The sequence below is a fragment of the Monomorium pharaonis genome, chromosome 1 (assembly GCF_013373865.1).
Source record: "Monomorium pharaonis isolate MP-MQ-018 chromosome 1, ASM1337386v2, whole genome shotgun sequence".
NCBI lineage: Eukaryota > Metazoa > Arthropoda > Insecta > Hymenoptera > Formicidae > Monomorium > Monomorium pharaonis.
Genome location: NC_050467.1, coordinates 33,210,804 through 33,216,971, shown reverse-complemented (window position 1 = coordinate 33,216,971; position 6,168 = coordinate 33,210,804). Strand labels below are relative to the sequence as shown.

The window sequence follows — 6,168 nt, the reverse complement described above, 5'->3', positions numbered from 1 at the left end:
TGCGCTTCTTGTTTTGGCATTAAATATATATATATATATATATATATATATATACACTGGCGCAAAAAAAAACGAAACAAAATTTTTGACCGATTTTTAGGCAATATTCAAAGTGATGCAACTTTGCGAAAAATCATCCAAATTACATGTACTTTTTTTTAAATTAAAGGGCAAAGACTCTACTTTGAGAATCCCTACGCGAAAGTTTGATTTGTTAAGTGCGAACCTTTTATATCGCATAAAAACCAAACATGTGTTTTTTAATTGAAAAAAGTAAAAGTTTGTTATCATTTTGCACAAGTTTCTCGTTAAAATCTTGCTAATATTAATTCAGATTCTGAAAGTTCATTCTTTTCTAAACAATTTCAAAAAAAAAATACATGTTGATACGATGTTTTTTGTTGATTGCACGCTAGTTTGAAATTTTTACTGCATTTTAAGGTATCGTTTTTAATTCCAATAATGGACATCCTATGAATGCCTATTTTATGTCCATGGACATGCGGACCTGAATTGGACTTAAAATGGACGTCTTTGGAACATCCAGTGCTATTTGGGTAATAGCATCGAGATATTTATTAATGAAACAATTCTTTAATTTGTATATCGCGAAAGTATAGGGATGCGATCAGAAATTTATATATTTAATTTATTAAGTATCTTAAGTATGAAAACGATTCGTCAGATCACAAATACCCCGTCCGTGTCTGACTACTGCAAAGTCCCGAGATCGCATAAAGGATTAGGACCTATAGGAGCACTTCACTGTCTAAATCTGTTGTTAGCGAAGACATGCAAAAATAATTAGTCGTTATCAGACAATAGTGATAATCAAAAGACATATATAATTCAATAAAATAATATCTTTTTTCAATCAAATTCAATTATGTGCATAGATAATGCTCGTTGCTTGATAATATTTGTCAAAATGATCATTAATCGATAATTGTCTTTATTTGTAATTATTTATGTGAATTAATTATAATAGAATGTCAGAATCTGAGAAATAAAAATATTTCATTCATGTATATAATTATTATTTGGATATAATAGCAGTTAGAATCAGTGGTAACTCCTCGGACTGCTTCGTTATTTGTGGTCCGATCTTAACGCCACTGGTGTAAAAATTTAGCAAATTTTCCCGGAGACTGCTACCATGGGGTCGAATTTTTCAAAAACAGGTTGTTTCAAAAATGATGGGCAAAAATATACGTTTTTTTGACTAAAGTTTGTATTCCAATAAACTCCTCCGTCATTTGTGGTCCGATTCTCTTGCAACTGGTCTTAAAATTTAAAATTTTTTCAGGGGATGGCGCCTATGGACTCCGATTTTTTAAAAACAAGGTGTTTCAAAAATTATAGGCTTCAATATACGTATAAATGACTGAAGTCTGTTTACCCGCGAACTACACCGTCATTTGAGGGCCGATTCTCTTGCAATTTGTCTAAAAATTTAGCATTTGTACAGGGGATGGTTACTATGGATTCGAATGTTTCAAATACAGAGTGTTTCAAAAATGATAGGCAAAAATATATATGAATGACTCAAGTCTGTATTCCCGTGAACTCCTTCGTCATTTGTGGTCCGATCCTCTTGCAACTGGTCTCAAAATTTAGCATTTTTGCCGGAGATGGCTAATATGGACTCAAATTTTTTAAAAACAGGGTGTTTTAAAAATGATAGGCCAAAATATACATATAAATGACTGAAGTCTGTAAGCCGCAAACTATTTCGTCATTTGTGGTCCGATCTTAATGCAAATGGTATCTAAATTTAGCATTTTTTTCGGGGATGGCTACTATGGACTCAAATTTATCAAAAACAGGGTGTTTCAAAAATGATAGGCCAAAATATACGTTAGGAATGATTGAAATCTGTATGCCCGCGAATTAATCCGTCAATTTTCTAGAGAAGGCTTCTATGGTCTCGAATTTTTCAAAAACAGGGTGTTTCAAAAATGATAGGTCAAAATATACGTATGAATGATTGACTGTATGCCTGTGAACTACTCCTTTATTTGTGGTCCGATTCTAATGCAAAAGATCTTATTTTATTCCAAATTTTACAAGGATTGCTGCTATGGATTTGGTTTTTCGAAATACAGGGTTTTTCAAAAAATTATATATTGATTAATAACGGATGAACGTTTATCTGTATAACCGCGAACAACATCGTCATTTGTAGCCCGAATCTTTTGCAAATGGTCTAATTTTATTCCAAACTAATTCCAAACTAGTTCCAAACTAAATGAGTAAGGCTACCATGGGATTGGATTTTCCCTATACAAGGTGTTTTATTTAAGAACTTACATTTTTTAAAGTTACGCAAAACATTTATGAAACAAACTGTATATGGAAATGAATAAATAAATAATGTAAAAAGGTGTTATTTACATACACAGGGTTTTACAAAAATTTATGAATATAAGTTAAGTTGTTTGTATGTCTGTATGTCCGCGATAATTTTCATTATTTGATGTCCAATCCTCATGCAATTGGTCTCATTTTGTTTAAAATTTCGGATTAAAATTAGGGGTTTGTTTTTTACATAAACAGAGTTTTTCTAAAATTTTTTTAATAAAAATTAGTAACGGATATGCGTTTATCTGTATGACCGCGAACTACACCGTTATTTGTGGCCCGAACCACTTGCAAATAATCTCATTTAATTCCAAATTTTTTGAGGATGGTAGCTATGGGTTAGCATTTTCCATATACAGGAAGGTGTTTCATAAATGAATGGCGTAACTTTAAGAAATGTAAGTCCTTAAATGAAACAACCCGTATATGGATAAATTGATTCAAATTTTTATTATAGAGGAAGTTTTATAACATGATCTTCATTATGAAAAATTTTGTAAAAACATGTATTGGATAAGATCACGCTTGAGTACGCCACCCGTTGTAAACGGCACCACAAATGACTGTGTATTATACGATATGCAAATGGTCTCATTTTATTCCGAAATAATTGAGGATGGTTGCCATGGGCTTGGATTTTCCATGTACATAATGTTTCATAAATGATTGGCGTAACTTTAAGAAATGTAGGTCCTTAAACGAAACAACCTATATATGGATTCATTAAATCGGATTTTCATTGTAGAGGGGGTTACATAACATGATCTTCATTATAAAAAGTTTGGTAAAAACATGTATAGGACAAGATAATGCTTGAGTACGGCATGATGTATTGATGTAAATAGCACCACTAATGATTTTGTATTATACGATAAGTACGCATGTTTGTTAGTTTGTATTTCCGCGAACTACTCACACGGGCGTGTATTTTTGATCAAAAAATGTAAAATTTGCGCGTGAAGTGTTCTCCGACCGCGGCGTTCCAGAGCGTAACGGCGGACGTTCCAAGGCAGGACGGACATCCGCATCATCATCCTTGCTCCTGGGAAGGTGAAAGGAGCTGGCGACCGAAGGAAAAAGGGCAAATTAAGGTACGTGAGCCCAAGTTCTCGCATGGTTAGTGGTTTACGCGAATCGAATCACAACCTAACCTTGCAACCGACGGTATGACAACCCCTTAGCGAGGCGCAGCGGACTCTGACAACCAGCGAAGCAGAGCGCGAGGACGGAAATCTGTCAACGCGGACGACTCCGAGGAAGGCGCAATCCAGCACGAGACCGACATCTGTCAAGTTGCGTAGGATCGACGACACGCGGATTAAAAAGTAAAGCGCGTTTGCATGCGACTTCCGACCGAATACACAAGTCCGCGCTTAATTCGTTAATTTTTTATGTATTTATTTTTATTTACCTTATTATATTTTTGTTTAGTCTCTGTGATATATTGTATTTAGATGTCAGAAAACTGACCAACATAGAGATTAGGTTAAATTCGCGTAAGGCGAGCGTAAGCGCGAGAGCGCCATAGCGCGAGCGATAAACTTTTGAGTTTTGCATGGTTGCAATTATTATTTTATTTCTTTCAATACTACGTATCGATTGTGATAACACGCCAAAGAACGACTAGATTTTGCGTTCATTTAAAGATTAAAATATATTTTGGTTACGTGACAAGAGTTAGCGTCACAACAATTAATTTACGTTTATGCTTAAGCTCAGTTCTTATGAACATAGCATAAGGCTGGTTCAATATAACTTTAAATGTTTTATTTTATATGATCAATTATGTGCAATCTGCAGAGAGAGCTGCAGGACTATTTTTTGTTAACTTTAATAATAATTATTTTACGTTTGTTTTCAACTTTTTTAATATCACACACGTTTTGCATGTGGATAGCCGTTTCGTAGGGAAATGCAGCAATAGGATTAAATTTCGTAAACACCAGATCGAAAATAGCGCATCTGAAAAAAGTGCATAGTGGTGGCACCGAAAAGTGCATCAGCCGATGCGAGTTGTAAGCCTGTGCAGTTCCAAATGACGGGATTGGACAATCGGCCAGTGGTAGGGAGACGCATGCAGACTCAGCCATCCTGCAGCCTGATTGGATGCAGCAAGCGAGACGGGCCGAGACAACGCCGGGAGCAGCCGCGCACGCCCATTGGACGAAGACCACGAAGTGAGACGGCGCGATCGCTGATTGGCGCAAACGGCAAAGCGACGGACGGCGGCTCGACTGCCTATAAAACGACCGCGTAACATGATTAGATTAACTAGTAGACTCTCAGCCACCGTGAGGCTAGGATCTCCGCGATTTAAATTACGCACACGCGAGATCGCGCTACAGTTTCGCGGAATTGGCGACCGCGTAAAACAAGTGTACCAGACCGGCACCAAATGCGAGTAGGTGTTGTTCTTTTATTTAGTAGACAAGTGATTAACTTAGAGAGAGGCGGGTGCACAATGCACAAAGCGTACACGATTGTGATAAGACGTTGCGTACGGGGATTTGGTAAGCGTTTGAAGTGAAGTTTAGTAAATTTTACGTTGTGTTATGAAAAACGAAATAAAAGTGACATCTTGAGTTTTACTACACCTGCCACGTACCTGCACGAGATCCCACGACAACGTATCCGGGCAACCTGAAAATAAAAGAAATCCTTATTAAATCCGGGTTGAGGGGTGAGGCTCTATAAGCAAGAAAAAAACTTACCTGAGGCGAATCCTGGAGGGACGGGTAATCCTGGAAAGGTCCTGACAATCCGACTGCAGCTGAAGTTCCTGAAAACAAAGACAAAGTTAAACATAAATAAAAGTGACTCGTTCGAGTGAGTGTCTGGAATTATTACCAGATTGTAACAAACACTTATCTCTTCGCACGAGGACCCGACGGCGATCCGACGGAAGGACAGAAGGAAGCCTGTGGAAATTTACCTTGCTTTTTCGTAGATAAAAGGAGCTGGCGACCATACGACAACCGAAAGGCTGCAACAACGTAAAGGTAAAAAATCTAATATTTCCTAGCGGTGCAAATATTCGCGTTCACTCTTCCGGTCACAACCTTGAAACCGCCCCTAGGAAGCACCCAGCAGTTGCAACCTGAGGCGGGACCATCCAAGCAGAAGGACGCCATCCGGGCCTATCCGGTCATCCGGGTCGAGAGGCGCAGGACCGACGACCCGAATCCAGGTGGAGTCATCAACCCGAAGGCCCAGGACGACGCCCGACCAACAGGGGATGCTGAGCAGCAACGAGGCCCGCACCGGCCCCAGAAACCCCTCCTTTAGTTCTCCTGTTATGACGCGCTAACATCCCTTTATTTTTGTTTACCTAAACAAGTTTTAGCTTAAGTCCATAGGTTAAGTTTTAGGTTAAGTGCTACTTACCTGCTTAGGTTATGTACTAGTCAGGTTATACCTACCTTACTATTAAAATATATATATACATATTTTCTCGTTAGCCTTAAGTTACAATACCATAAATAAATATCTTTAAGATTAAATTAGAAAACGTAAAAATAACTTACCTTTGTTGTTCGCATTAAACACATTAATTATCTATAGTTTAGACCCGCGTCACGAATATAAAGCTCAGCGTGGGATATAAAGAGTTAAATATTAATAAGTAGATAATCATTTTGATACCAAAGTCAATGCAACAACTAATTTTTTCAAGGTACTTTACTCTTGTATACGTGTCAACACCGCCACCTTACCATTGAATTTAACAATTAAAATATTGAGCACAAAATTCAAGACCAGGATATTTTTTTAAGAACACTCCTAAATGATTAAAAGATTTTAGCCGGA

At 37.3% G+C, this 6,168-nt stretch overlaps 1 long non-coding RNA gene across 1 annotated transcript; it reads right to left on the bottom strand.

Moving 5' to 3' along the window:
• Positions 1–3,170: 3,170 nt before the first annotated feature.
• On the bottom strand, positions 3,171–5,442 carry LOC118647837. The gene is made up of 2 exons (XR_004964971.1): positions 3,513–5,442; positions 3,171–3,421 (listed from the first exon to the last, which is right to left on the bottom strand). It is a non-coding gene; the product is annotated as an uncharacterized LOC118647837 (long non-coding RNA).
• Positions 5,443–6,168: the final 726 nt, after the last annotated feature.